The sequence below is a fragment of the Nicotiana tabacum genome, chromosome 22 (assembly GCF_000715075.1).
Source record: "Nicotiana tabacum cultivar K326 chromosome 22, ASM71507v2, whole genome shotgun sequence".
NCBI lineage: Eukaryota > Viridiplantae > Streptophyta > Magnoliopsida > Solanales > Solanaceae > Nicotiana > Nicotiana tabacum.
This window is the reverse complement of record NC_134101.1, coordinates 29,884,250-29,899,290: the sequence shown is the minus strand read 5'-3', so window position 1 is coordinate 29,899,290 and position 15,041 is coordinate 29,884,250. Positions and strand designations below refer to the sequence as shown.

Below are 15,041 nucleotides of genomic sequence, written 5' to 3'. Positions count from 1 at the left end.
TCTCTCACTGATAACTTTCTTTGCTTATTCCTTATTTTGATTGTCATTAGTCAATAGCTTTGGACTCTTAGTTAATTTTAGTTAGAAATCATATAAATCTCAATTGTTGATCATCTTGGATAGCAATAAAGTTAGAAACTACGAGAATATGGTTTAAATCCAATCCATGTGGATACGATATTATACTATAATATATTTGATTAGCGAGCATAATTAAGTATGTGTTTCAAGCTGGTCAAATTTTGGCGTCGTTGCTGGGGATTGGCAATCAATAGTGTTTGAAATAGTTTGTAGTGCTAATTCAGGAATTTTTCTTTTTAGTTAATTTTAATTTTTTCTCTTTTTACGTTTGGTGTTCTTTGGTTGTACGCAGGTGACAGGATTAGAGTGGTGTGTGACTCGAGCTTCTGCTAAAAAAGTGCTACCATACAAACCATAGATTGAAATATAATTGTGATAGATGAAAAAAAAAAGGAAAGAAATCTCACCGAGACATCAAAAAAGGTTGGGCAATCCTCAACCAAAGAACTTATGGCTGGAAACGGTGAGGATAATGTAGATTTGGCTGCGAGAGAAGTATCCCAACAATGAGAACAAGCTGCACGGGATGCTGAAAAAGCAGCTATTAAAGATGCACAGATTATCTACGAAGAAGAGAGGGACCGTAGAAATGCTCAAAATTAACCCTTGGGTGTAGACCAGTTCGCAAATATAGCTCCCCATGCCTGAGAGACCACTTGTCATTTATGCTAGACTGGTCTACAATCAAGGTTTATCAAGTGTGAGACCACCTCCAATTGCAGCAAACAATTTTGAGTTGAAGAAAGGGTTGCTTCAAACCCTTCAGAATTGTTGTTTCTTTAGAAGGAAGCCAAACGAAGATCCAAACACACATCTAATGGACTTCGAGGAGATTATGAACACGTTTTAATACAATGGTGTCTCATGAGATGCAGTGTACTTAAGGGAATTCCCTTCACACTCAAAGACGATGCAAAGCGGTGGCTTCGAAGCTTGCCCGTGGGATCAATTACAACTTGGGAGGAGATGACCAGAAAAATCCTTTATAAATATTTCTCCTCAACTAAGACGGGCAAGTTTAGAAGAGAAATCGATAACTTCTGCCAGAAATATACGGAAACTATTTTTGAAGCATGGGAGAGGTTTAAGGAGACTGTTCGAAAGTGTCAACATAGCGGAATTGAACTCTGGATGCAACTCTAGGACTTTTGGGATGGATTGACACCGGTCTCACGTAGAACATTGAGCAATGCAGCTGGAGGCCCGTTGATGAAGAAGACTCCAGAAGAGATAGTTACAATTCTTGATGAGTTATCTGAAGATGCTAATCAATGGCCCTCTGAGAGTGCTGAAAGAGGAAGATCAACTGGTGTTCACCAGGTTGATGCTAATACATCTGTGCAGGTACAGCTTGATGCTATGGCTAAAGAAATACGGAAGATGACCTTAGCCGCGATACAAAATGAGCATCACGCAGCTTGTGATATATGTGGAAGAGGACACCCTACTCATGAGTGTCAAGCCTCAACTGAGGAAGTAAATGTTGTGGGAAATTACAATTTCAATGCAATGCGTCAGAGGCACCCCGGTTTTCATGTAGTTCACCAGGAGGTACTTCGAATGCTTGGCAGCAAAACAACTCTAGATCGCAAGGACAAGTAGCTCCAGCATACCAAAATCAGTAGAGGCAGCAATTTCAGCCTCAACAGCCCATTCAGCCTGGTCTAGAGGATCTAATGAAGGCTTTCATTATCAAGACAGAGGAGAGACTGGACGCTCATAGAGAAGCTATCAAAGAATTGGGCACTGGTTTGCGAAACCTGAAAAGACAAGTGGAACATATTGCAACAATATTATCTGAGAGGGTTCCAGGCACTCTCCCCGCTGACACTGAAAAGAATCCCAAAGAAACAGTGAATGTTGTAACTCTGAGAAGTGGGCAAGTGTTGAAAGATCCCACCCCGATCCAAAAAGAGGTGATACTTGAAAAAGAAAGTGGGGAGCAAGTGAAGAATGATGTTGATAAAAAGAAGAAAATCCCGATGAGAACTGAGAAAAAGAAGAAGGAAGAAAAATCAAGAAGGGAGGAACCTGAGAAGAGCGAGCATATGCCTGCTTTACCTTTCCCTCAAAAGTTATGTAGAGAAAAGCTTGACAAGCAGTTTTTGAGATTTCTGAATGTCCTGAAACAGGTTCGTGTAAATTTTCCATTCACAGAAGTGCTCTCCCAAATGCCTGCTTATGCCAAATATTTGAAGGAAATCCTAACAAAGAAGAGGAAGATAGAGGAGACCTTAGTGGTCAAGCTCACAGAGCATTGTAGTGCGATCTTACAAAACAAACTCCTACAAAAGTGTGGAGATCCAGGGAGTTTTACTATACCTTACTCTGTAGGAACTATTCATTTTAATAAATCATTATGTGATTATGGTACCTCAATTAATTTAATGCCTCTATCTTTTTGCAGGAAACTGGAGAAGGAGATTGGAGAGATAAGGTCGGTGCCAATATCTTTGCAGTTGGCAGACCAGATGACTTTAATACCCGAGGGGATAGTGGAAGATGTGTTAGTTCGGGTGGATAAGTTTGTATTTTCTGTAGATTTTATAGTGGTGAATATGGAGGAGAACAAGGAGGTCCCCCTCATCCTAGGAAGACCATTCTTAGCAACGGGTAGAGCAATATTGGATGTACACGATAGGAAACTCATGCTTAGAGTGGGTGAGGAGATGGTGACCTTTGATATTAATGTAGAAAAGGGGGCACAAAAAGAAAAACCAGCTACGAGTGTTGAGTGGAAAGTGAAGGGCTCAAAAGAAAAGGTTGCACTGAGTGAGAAAGATAAGTGTGGGGTGTACTCCAAGAAGACTGAGAAGAGGTTGTCTCCATGGATATGCGCATTAGTTCGAAAGCAAGGAATGGAGCCCAACTTCGACTCAGACCCCGAATAGATATTCAGGGAAGTTTCCTTTACCTTATGCTTTTTAATTGTATGTCAAGGGGACATGCCACAACTTAAATTGTGGGGTGGGGGATATTTGTATGTTGTATGTATATGTGTTAGTTTTGTTAGTTATAGTTGTTAGAAATAATTGAAAAAGAAACATATAAATTTTTAAAAAAAAATTAAATTTTTCGATTTTTCCCGACGATGGATATCATTGATAGGTTTCTTGAGGGATTAAAGTCGAAAGGAAAAAGACAAAAAGATTTTCTTTTGTAGGTAGTGTAATAATTCCCCCTTGGTTTTTCTTTGTATCGCGGTTCTTTTCCAAGGGTTTTATTTAAACTGAGTGTAATTAGTTTTTGTTTTGTAGAGTAGAAGAAAACCTTATGCTATGATTTGAATTGAAGACAATGTCTCTTAACTTTATTATACCTTGAGAATGGTAAGTGCTTTAGTTGTGACGCTTAGGCTCAGTTTTTGACTATTGTATAAGTACCTTAAATTGTTTAATTTTAACTCTGCTTAACGGCTTTGATTAGAGTGTTATGATGAGTCTGATCCTGAGTAAGTTATATGCCATGTGTGTGTGAGGTTTTGTGTTATTCTGTGCATTGAATTTGATGTCTAGAACTTGCTCTATGTGTTTGCAAAGTGAAATAGTAGTTTTGTTCAGTCTTGAAAGTGATTTAGGCGTGTCTTTGTTGAGCCAGTTATATGCTATTACCCACCTAATTATTATGTATCTTAGTTAATCCCGTTGAGCCTGCAATCCGATTTCTTTAGCAACCACATTACAAGCCTTGCCCATTTATTTGAATTGACCATTTATTTGAACCTTTTACCTCTCGTGAGCACTTAAACCTTTATGAACTTTGTAAAAGTTGAAGTGTCGAGTGGTTGGTTTGGCTTTTGAGTAGAACTAATGAAATAAGGAGAAAGGTGCATTGTTTTGAAAAAGTAAGAGCCACTTGAATTGAATAAGAAAAGAATAAGAAAAAAATATTGTATTGTTGTGCAAAATATTATTTGATAGTTGATGTAATTGTGCTTAAAGAAGTAAGGAGTTGATGTATATTGATGTGAAGATGAAGTTTTGGTTTGACATAAGTGTGGGGTTTTAAACAATGAAATATATGTATTAAAGTGCTTAGGGAAGTATAGTCACTCTTATATCTAAATGTATCATACCCATCATGTAGCCTACATTACAACCAAGTAAAGTCCTACTTGATCCTTGACTGAATGGTCTCGATTAATTGAGTAGTACACTACGGGCAAGCCTATGGTACATTTTTTATGGCATATGAATGTTGTTTCTGAGAGTGAGTGAATTCTTTCTATCTTAAGTTCCTAATTGTTCTTAAATTCTATTGTGCGTGGAACTACTCTTTATTGTTGTGTGAGGGCACTTAATTCATGAAAAACAGTTAATGCTTGACCTCTATGTTAGAGTAAGTGAGCGGGTTATAAATGATGTATGGTGCTTTTGTGTCAAATCTTGAGGCGGGGATGTTACGGTATTGTGCTTAATCTGTTTTAAATATTCTTGGTGGGATGAGTTATGAGAGTTGTTGAAAAAGGTAGTGTCTATGTGAAGTGTAGTTTGATTGCTCGAGGACAAGCAATGGTTTAAGTGTATGATATTGATGGTAGGCTATAATCTCGTATTTTAGTCTCTTATTGCACTCCAATTTAATGCACTTTATTTGTTTTGAGCTTTAATTGATAGTGTTGTGTACTAATTGTGTGTTGTATGCCTTGTAGGAGTGATGTCGAGCTATATAGATGTTATGGAATTAATTTGAGTTATTTGGAGCTTTGTAATCTGAGTAAAAGCAAAAGGGATTAAGCCGGGATCGTGTTCGGGGGTCGAGGACCAAGTCTGGACGTCAAAATTTGAGATTTGAGACGTACTCTGAGAAAATTGCACTAATGTGGCGCATAGCGCGCCGCGGCAGTGCAAATTTCCTGCTGTCTGTCAGAACTAGCTCTCTAGATTTTCCCACTACTGCCCCGCATAACGCGTCTCCCCATGTGGCGCGCCTGTACAATTTTTACAGAGTGACAATCCTATTTCGGCTAGGAGAAGGTGATTTCGTCTAGGCCCGATCCTACTTGGTATAAATACACATAAAACGTTATTTTCTAGACTTTGGACACATATTCGACCTAAGGAGGCTAAGGGGGAGTTGGAAGAATACCAGCAGAAGGATTTCATCATTCCTTTCTCACTCAAGACACGTGTTTGGATTAAATTTATGTTTTTCTCTACTTTAATTTTATTTGTGATGAATTGCTCCATATCTATGAAGTAGTTCTCTTTAGGGTTTGATGGATTTGGTGTATTGATATTTGTTTCTACATTATAACTCTAGTTTTATGTATTGAAGCATTTTTGGATGATATAATTGTTGCATATATATTCACTTGTTCATGTAATCGAGAGAGGCATAACTTGTGATATCTTTGCATTATATTGTTGGTTGAGTTTATTAATTCTTCTTAGAAATCAAAAGAAGCTAGTTGAATCATTGATTAAACCTGGTTAGGAGGATCATCGAGATAGGTTCTCCTAAAGACCAATCCACTACGCATTCTTGCGTATCTTCACGTGCTTAAATTGGTTCATCTTGTGAGGTTAAAACTTAATAGAGAGAGGAGTTTTGATTTGAACTAATAATTTAGTGAATTCGAGAGACTCACTTGAACATTAGAAGTGAATTATCTAGAGTTAGATCCCAAATAATTATCTTGCACTTATCCTATCAAAACCCTATATTCTCTCACTAATAACTTTCTTTGCTTATTCCTTGTTTCGATTGTCATTAGTCAATAGCTTTAGACTCTTAGTTAATTTTAGTTAGAAATCATATAAATCTCAATTGTTGATCATCTTGGATAGCAATCAAGCTAGAAACTACTAGAATACGGTTTAAATCCAATCTCTGTGGATACGATATTATACTATACTATATTTGATTAGCGAGCATAATTTAAGTGTGTGTTTCGAGCTCGTCAGCCAGCATCCGCATTTCAATACCCAACACTCCTACCAAAAAACATACCATCCTCAGGTTGAAATCCTCCCCCGCTCCTTCGAGCTCGTGACATTCTTATCAACACCGAACCGCAACCTTGATCCTCAACTTCCAATTTTCATACCACTCACTGCACTTGTCATGCCGCTACACGAGAATACAAGAATTTCATCATAACTCCTAAACCCCCAATAGAATAAATACTCCATCATCTAGAACCTTTTTCGCTCAACACATTTTAGAGGAACAATTTCAACACGCAATCGAATTCCCATAACCGCAGAAAACATCTAAACCACCATGACTTTTCCGGGATCCATATACACATAACAAACCCTCATAATCAAATACCTCCAATCAATCAAATTACGGTGGTTGTCAAGCCCGCATATACTGCCACAAATCAGCTGTATAGCTTAACATACCGAAGGAACTGATCATTTCCACAACCATGCTGATTCAACCCATCATTAACTGACCCAACTTCTTCTAATTTACTCTTGACTTGCCTTCGAAATAATAATAACTCCCTTCAAATACATAACAGACCTCAAACAACACTAATCTCGAGTGACCCCAAATTACGAGACCACGTCGTCTCAACATCTATAAGCCATTTTATACTCTCTTCATCCACTCAATAGTATCTCCCACTGATACACCGCATTGATTAGATCTTCTGCAAATCTTAAGTTATTTCTCCCACTTCTCTAACACCGCACCACTGACCCGATGATGACATAGAATACTCCAAGTACCATTCACACTCTGCTGCAAAACCCAATCTTCCGCCACATAACGAACTCGAAAAATTCTTAAGCACCACACCTTAAATCTTGAATCCACTAAGACCATTACTGAAAGTCGCCCACTCTAATCCAGTCTCGATTATTTAACCAAATAACTAGTGCTCCGTTAGAACATGTGCACTCCCATAAAGCAACTGAATGAATCTTTTTCCTTGCCCATCACATCCATAGAAGCATAACTCCTGAACCATTCTCAGCACCTGCATACGAATCAATAAGGCGAAATGTAACACATATACATCAAACTTCCTTATCCAAAATTTCTCGTCTTCATGGTCGTAACTAATCCACCAATGCACCGATAACCCGAAACCATACATGCACACGGCCACGTGACTCACTTATAGATGGTGGGCTCCCCCACTTAGCTTTACACTACAATCACATAGATCCAAACCCCACAATGACCACTTCTTCCCAGTTACCATGATCCTACGATGTTGCTCAGCCAAATTTCTCATAAGTTCTTGTTGGACTAATCATAACACATCCCGAATTATCCGCCACAATCGTGCACTCGACCTCCTAACTTCATTGTTATAGTTGCATCCATCATGAAATCAACTAACCTCCCTGGGTCTGCACTGACCCTCCATCCGTAAGAATCTCTTCATTCATTAACAACACCCGAGCCATCAACACTGGAAACGCCGATTCGATCCTGAAGTCGCACCACACGACCATCTCTGATAACTTCTTCTTAGGTTCCATCTCACGACACCGTGCCCAAAGGCAAACAAATGAAGATCAACATGCCGATGAGCCTCAACGCATTCAATCAAGGACGGTGATACCATAATATTAACAAGAGTCCCTCCAAACTCGAAAGTATCAATTCTCGACCATAGGCAACACAAACACTGGGCTGAAATGACAGAACACCCCTCCATACAGCGAAGACAATAGACCACTCGAATACACAGGGAAAAATATCCTACACCACATCTGTTGTACCTTTACAACTCCTCGATGCCCAATTGGTAACAAGCGCTCAACACCATATAAGAATGAGTAGAAAGAAAACGAGAGCATAAGCCTTAATGGAATCAAATCACACGACGAGGAATCAAGAAGGGAAGTGCTCCTAACAACCATGTAGCCTCTCGAAGATAAGTATAGACATCTCAGTACCGATCCGCAAGACTCTACTAGACTTGCTCATGACTCATGAGATCTAAGTGAACCTAACGCTCTGATACCAAGCTGTCACGACCCAAAATCCACTATACGTCGTGATGGCGCCTAACGCCACCGTCAGGCAAGCCAACGGTGATTAACCAACTTAGTTACTCATTTCATTATCTTTAAAATCATAAATCCCATTAAATAAATAGAGTAAAATCTGGTACTCGTAGAACACTTGTGATTTTTTTATTTTTCCAGTTTACGTATAAGATATAAATTACAAGGTGAAATGATAATGATTACATGAACTACAACAATGAACTTCCAGTAGGAACCCCCCAAAACCAGTGTCATAAGTGCATGAGCATCTATTAGGAAATATAATAAAATACAATATTTGTCTAGAATACAAGTTAGACAGAGAATGTAAATAACTCTGATGGAGACTGTGTATGTTGCGGATCGTAACATGCAATGCATCTCACCGTAAGTTCCCGCAATAGCCGCGTCTTTGCACCCCAAAGACCACCAGACATATATATATATATATATATATATATATATATATATATATATATATAGTGCAGCAAGTGTAGAATGAGTACGTAAATTAACGCGTACCCAGTAAGTATCTAGTCTAACCCCGGAGAAGTAGCGACAAGGGGTCGACATCGACACTTACTAGTGGTCCAATAAATCAAATGTAGTAGAAAGTAAACAATTATGAGTCAGGGTAAATAAACAGTATAAATAAATATAGGTACGTGATACAATCTTCCTCTGAAAAGTAAACTCAAGCTCTCAATTATCGGTCACATCCTCAACCGGAGTATATATATGTAAAATGGTCCCCACCAGATAGGTCGTCACAACTCAAATCAGGAAAACTCACGGATACGATAGCTTCTTGTCAAATATTACGCACGACACTACCGAGGCGAACGACCATATCCCATAAGAGTATTTCATGAAGCTGCCGAAATGAACAGCCCGATCCCATAAGCGTATTTAATAGAAATGTCGAGGTGAACAGCTCGATCTCATAAGAATATGATATTGCCAAGGCGAACGGCCCGATCCCATAAGAATATGATACTTTAACGGGTCCTTGACCACACTCACGAATAAACGAGTGAGTTATGAAATTTAAGGAAGCTTTTCGAAGAAAACGCACAACGTGGGAGAAATCCGTAAGGGGAGCGTAATTATTAGGCGGCTAAATCAAGTAGCTCGTCAAATCTCTACAATAGCGAGTCTATCACTCTACGCAAGTCTAGTCTCAGGTCATAACATGTAATAAAGGAATTCAACAGGAAAGGACAACTTAAATAGTAAATTAAAGCATGGCGTAAACCTAAGTCTACCCGGACAAATCAGGAATCCTAGCATGTGCACGGATACTCGTCACCTCATACGTGCGTAGCTCCCACAACATGTAGCACATAAGAATATAACACATACTGGGTAAATTTCCCCTCACGGGGTTAGACAGAAAACTTACCTCGCTCCGAAGTTTCATAATCGGCTCCAATGCCTCTCTAACTCCTGGACTCGAAGTCAAACGATCCGAAACTAATCAAACAATGTGCAAATCAATCAAAACATAATCCAATGCTTATAGATAATTCCCAACTTCGCTCAAAAGAAAGAATGATCTCGCAAATGCGGCCATCGTAAATGTAAGAAAAACCTCGCAAATGCGAGAACAGTGCACCAAAACCAGTTGAACCTCTAAAAACTCTTCTGGAACGCGTCCAAAATTCATTCGAGCCCTCGGGGTTCCAAACCAAACATTCACACAAGTCTAAAAATATTACGCGAACTTGCTCGCGCGATCAAAATACCAAAATAACCTCTAGAGTCACGAATCGGATGCCAAAACGCATAAAAATCACCATGAACTTTAAGAACTTCTAGAATTGCAACAAATCGTCCGAACCATATCAAAACAACTCCGAATGACACCAAATATTGCAAGCAAGTTTCAAATGACGAAACGGACATATTCCAAGTCTCGCATCCAAAATCCGAACACGAACCTTAGAGTCAAACTATGGTCAAACTTAGGAAAAATTCCAAACTTTCAAACATTCAAACTTCGACGAACGCGTCCGATTCATACTTTCCGGAATGACGCCAAACTTTACGCACAAGTCACAAATCACGATATGAACCTATTTCAAGGCTCGGAGACCCAAACGGACATCGATAATACCAAAGTCCACTTCAAACCAAACTTAAAAAATTCTAAAACCTTCAAAATGCCAACTTTTCATATTAAGCTCTGAAATGCTCCCGGACCACCCGATACTCAACCCGAATATACGCCCAAGTCCGAAATCATCATACGAACATATTGGATCCTTCAAATCCCGATTCCGAGGTCGTTTACTCAAAATTCAAACCTTAGTTAACTCTTCCAACTTAAAGCTTCCGAATTGAGAATTTTTCTTTCGAAACAACTCCGAACCTTCCGAAATCCAATTCCGACCACACGTACAAGTTGTAATACATGAAGTGAAGCTACTCAAGGCCTCAAACCGCCGAGCGACGCGCTAGAACTCAAAATGACCGGTCAGGTCGTTACAACATCAAATAACACAAATTTTACGAATCGCAATCCAAGTTCAAGCCTATGAACTATGAACTTCCAAATTTCGAAACCGATGCCAATTCATATCAAATCAACTCCAATTAACTTTAAATTTTACACACAAGTCATAAATGATATTACGGACCTATTTTAAATTCCGAAATTGGGATCCCACCCTGATATCAATAAGGTCCACTACAGATCAAACTTCTAAAATCTTCCAACTTTTTAACTTTCGTCAGTTCACGCCGAAACGACCTACGGACCTCCAATTCAACATCCGAACACGCTTTCAAGACCAAAATCACCATACGGAGCTATTGGAACTCTCAAAACTTCATTCCGGAGTCATCTTTACACAAGTCAAGCTACGGTCAACTCCTACGACTTAACCTTCTAACTTAGGGACTATGTGTCCCATTTCACTCTGAAACTCACCCGAAACCAAAACCAACCACCCCGGCAAGTTACATAAACACAATATAGTATAGAGGAAGCATAATTTAGGGGATAATTATTGAATTGCCGGCCGGATCGTTATAATTTAGTATGTATAATTATTGAATTGCAGGTGTATAAATATGCACAAACAGTGATACATATACTGTTTTTCTATGAGCTACATTATATGGAAGACTGCTATGCGATGATGATTTAAGTACATTATTGCCCTATGGCTTATTTCAGATCTACCTATATAATCGTTGTGTATCAAGTATGTAAAAAGTGTGTAATGCTGCATAGCAGGTGTATGGTTAAGTTCACAGATTTAAATCATTACAGAGAACACGTTTTTCTTTTGCATTCTAAAATGCTCATTTTTTTAAGATTGAAACGAAAAGAGAGCACTCTTTTTATTAAATAAAAAGAAAGTACCTTTGCATGTATAATTGTTGTGTATCAAGTATGTAAAAAGAGTATAATTAATGTTGCTTAACAGGTGTATGAATCAGTTCACAGTTTTAAATCATTACAGAGAACAATATTTCATTTTGCATTCTAAAGTGCTCATTATTTTTAAGAATGAAACGAAAAGAGATCACTATTTTTATAAAATACAAAGAAAGTACTTTACCTTAAAATTGTTGTGTCTCAAGTATGTAAAAAGTGCATAATACTTTATAACAGGTGTATAATGCTGCATAAAATTGTATACAGACTGCTGTATGACATGTATACAATATTGACCATAAAAGAAGAGAACCATCACAGATGAACGTACATAGTTCTGTATAAAAATTGTATACAGACTGCTGTATTTTCACATGTATACAATATGTTCACAAAATACATAGTTTACCCATTGACCTTGCAGCGAAATCCCTTGTACACACTTCTCGTTCACGGAAAACTTTTTACATACTCAACCTTTCAGAAGTGTGTCTAAGACACACCACTTTTGTGCTTGACCAATTTTTCAAATAACGTGAAAGTCACGCCTTAATAGGGTCGTGACACGTGTCATTGACCTTAAAAGGGAAAAACAATATATTAGAAATTACAATTAAAACTCATCTTCCCATTTTTCTATTTTAAGCACCATTATTGATGCCACCATAGTTATTTGTGAGAAAGTTTCCAACAACACTAAAATTCAACCACACTATCTAAACAACTAGCCGGAAATAATCGAGCAGCAAATTGAGTTCAACAACCCAATAATTAACAAGACCCAATTAAATTTATAAGCTTTTTTCGATACCCCAACAATGGTGGATTCTAGATTTTTTTACCAAACCTTCAATACTATTGTTAAAGTTTTTAAATCTATCACAAATAAATAGTTTTCACAATATTTAGACAATAAACCAACAAAAATCGCTCAATTTTAGATCTAAAATTTTATGTTCTTTCAAAAAATTTATTTGGGTGAAGATTGGAGGAGGGTGGTCTGAGGAAGAAGACCGGAGGGAGGGGAAGGGGTTCCTGTGGGGAAGGGAGACAAAAAATGGGATTTTTTACGAGTTTCATGCGCTTTTTTGTGTGTATAAACACGCAAGTGCTATCTGGTCAAAAGTAATGTGTCTTAGACACACTTTTGAGAGATTGAGTGTGTAAAAGGTTTCCCGTGAAGGGAAAGTGTGTAACAGGAATTTCGCTTCAAGGTTGATGGGTAAACTATATATTCTGCCAAAAAATTATTATTGGCAACCATTAAATTACAATCCAAATGTTATTTGTTTGGCACCTTAGACCGTAAAATTTTAATCCCACATAGAAGAAAAAAGAACTAAGATTTAACGCAATCAACCTCTCAGCGGAGGATTTCAATATGTCTTTTCGTTATTTCCTTGATGTCCACACAAACCGCATGTAATCTTTGGCCTTTTGGACTGTGTTTCATAAGATGGCTTGTGTTTTGTCTTTCTCGGCCTAACGGAACTTTCTGACTATAAAAAGTCTTGAGGTGTTCAAGCTCAAAGACTTAAAACTCCCTGAAGAATTGCATTCGATGCATACAAGCAAATATCCGTTGATATCGTATCCATCAATTTGTGTTCAATACACGCAATTTATACTTTAAAAATATAATTTTTATGAACAAATAATGAATATTTGTCGTATATACAGCAATATCAATAACTCTACACAGTTAACCACACATTATACATGCAAATGTATTTAGTTATCAAAATAATTTTTTTAAAGCATAGAAGGACAATAGTCACATTTATACATAAATGAATCTACTGTGTGTGTGTGTGTGTGTGTGTATATATATATATATATATATATATATATATATATATATATATATATATATATATATATATATTTGTATTTCATCACCTTGTTTACACAATTAAATATATATTATACATTCATTATTCAATAATAATGAACTTTATACACAACTATACATGAATTAAGCAGAGTTACCTATAAATTATAGGTGTATCACTCTTAAAAGAAATTATACATAGCGACATATGGATTAAAGTTGCTACATATGCGAACAAATCTTGTTGCAGATGATCTTTCCACCTTGAATTAAAATTTTCCTCGCATCGCAAGTTCTTCAAGACACTTATCAGTGTATCTTTGTCCTAGTAAACTTGATTTCTGCAATTTGTTCAAGTAATGGATTGTTAATTACGTCAATCTCATCTAGCTGTGTACCTTCATAATCTTCCCCTTTTCTTGTAGTGAGCATCTCAATTGTACTCGGTACATATACATCATGTATAATCTCATCACAGATATTTTGCTTCTCCTTCAGTGCAATACATAATGGGTATTGAGTGAAGTCGGAGTTCCATTTTATCAAACTGAGGTAAATCGAAGGCTCATATCACTGTTTATGCCCATCGGTGGATATCCAACTTTTAAGTAGTATTTGAGTTCAATTGACCAGAACTCCATAAACGTTGAAATTGCAAAACATGTTTTTAATACCCTACTCTCCATTAAACTGAATCAGAATTTTAACAGGTTCCACGAATGGTTTGCGAATAGTTTTGCCGCGTCTCCTCCCCAATTTTTATCAATTCTAGATATGAACCGTGCAGAGAATGTCCTCTTAGCCACGTTTTTGGTATATCGTCTATTGGAGTTATAGACAATAAATTTGCTCAAGAAAATAAAATCAAGATCGAAAATATTGCAACAATCGTAGTATTTGATTTCAAATAATTTGAGTGTACAATCTCTATGAATCCTCTGATTCTTCTTTCCCAATATAAATTTAAGGACCTTTGAGCTTGAGAGTAGCAGAGGTGGATGTGTGGGTGTACCAGGAGAGATAAAATTAAGAATGAAGCTATCCGGGACAGAGTGGGAGTAGCCTCCGTGGAGGACAAGATGCGGGAGTTGAGGCTGAGATGGTTCGGACATGTTAAGAGAAGAAGCATTGATGCTCCTGTTACGAGGTATGAGAGGTTAGCCTTGGAGAGTTTGAGAAGAGGTCGAGGTAGGCCTAAGAAGTACTGGGGAGAGGTGATTAGGCAGGACATGGCGCTGCTTCAGCTCACTGAGGACATGACCCTAGATAGGAGGGTGTGGAAGTCGAGGATTAAAGTAGAAGGTTAGTAGGTAGTTTATAGTTGTTCATCGATAGTCTTAGTAGCATGCATGTCTCTTCATATTCTTAGATTTTTATTACGTTATGTGATTTTGTTCGCCTCAGGTATTGTATTCCCTGTTGCTATTATTTGGTACTACTTATCCTTTATCTCTCCCTTTTTCTTTTCTCTTCCATCTTTCTTCCTTTCTTGCTTTCCTCGTCTTCTTCTTCTTGCCCTTCCTGGGCCGAGGGTCTATTGGAAATAATCTCTCTACCTACATTAGGTAGGGGTAAGGTCTGCGTACAGACTACCCTCCCCAGACCCCACCTATTGGGATCAAACTAGGTTTATTGTTGTTGTTGTTGAGCTTGATCTTGAACCTATATTTGCTGTCACGAACGATGATCTTGAATCTAACTAGCACGAACTTTGATTTGAACTCGTACTCCTTGAATCTTGATTTGTTCTTCGTTCTTGAGTTTGAACTTGATTTGTTGAACTTGA

General features: G+C 37.8%; 1 non-coding gene across 1 annotated transcript; it reads right to left on the bottom strand.

The window, feature by feature from the left end:
* Positions 1–1,095: 1,095 nt before the first annotated feature.
* LOC142176844 (small nucleolar RNA R71) lies at positions 1,096–1,202 on the bottom strand. Its single transcript, XR_012705651.1, has one exon. It is a non-coding gene; the product is annotated as a small nucleolar RNA R71 (small nucleolar RNA).
* Positions 1,203–15,041: the final 13,839 nt, after the last annotated feature.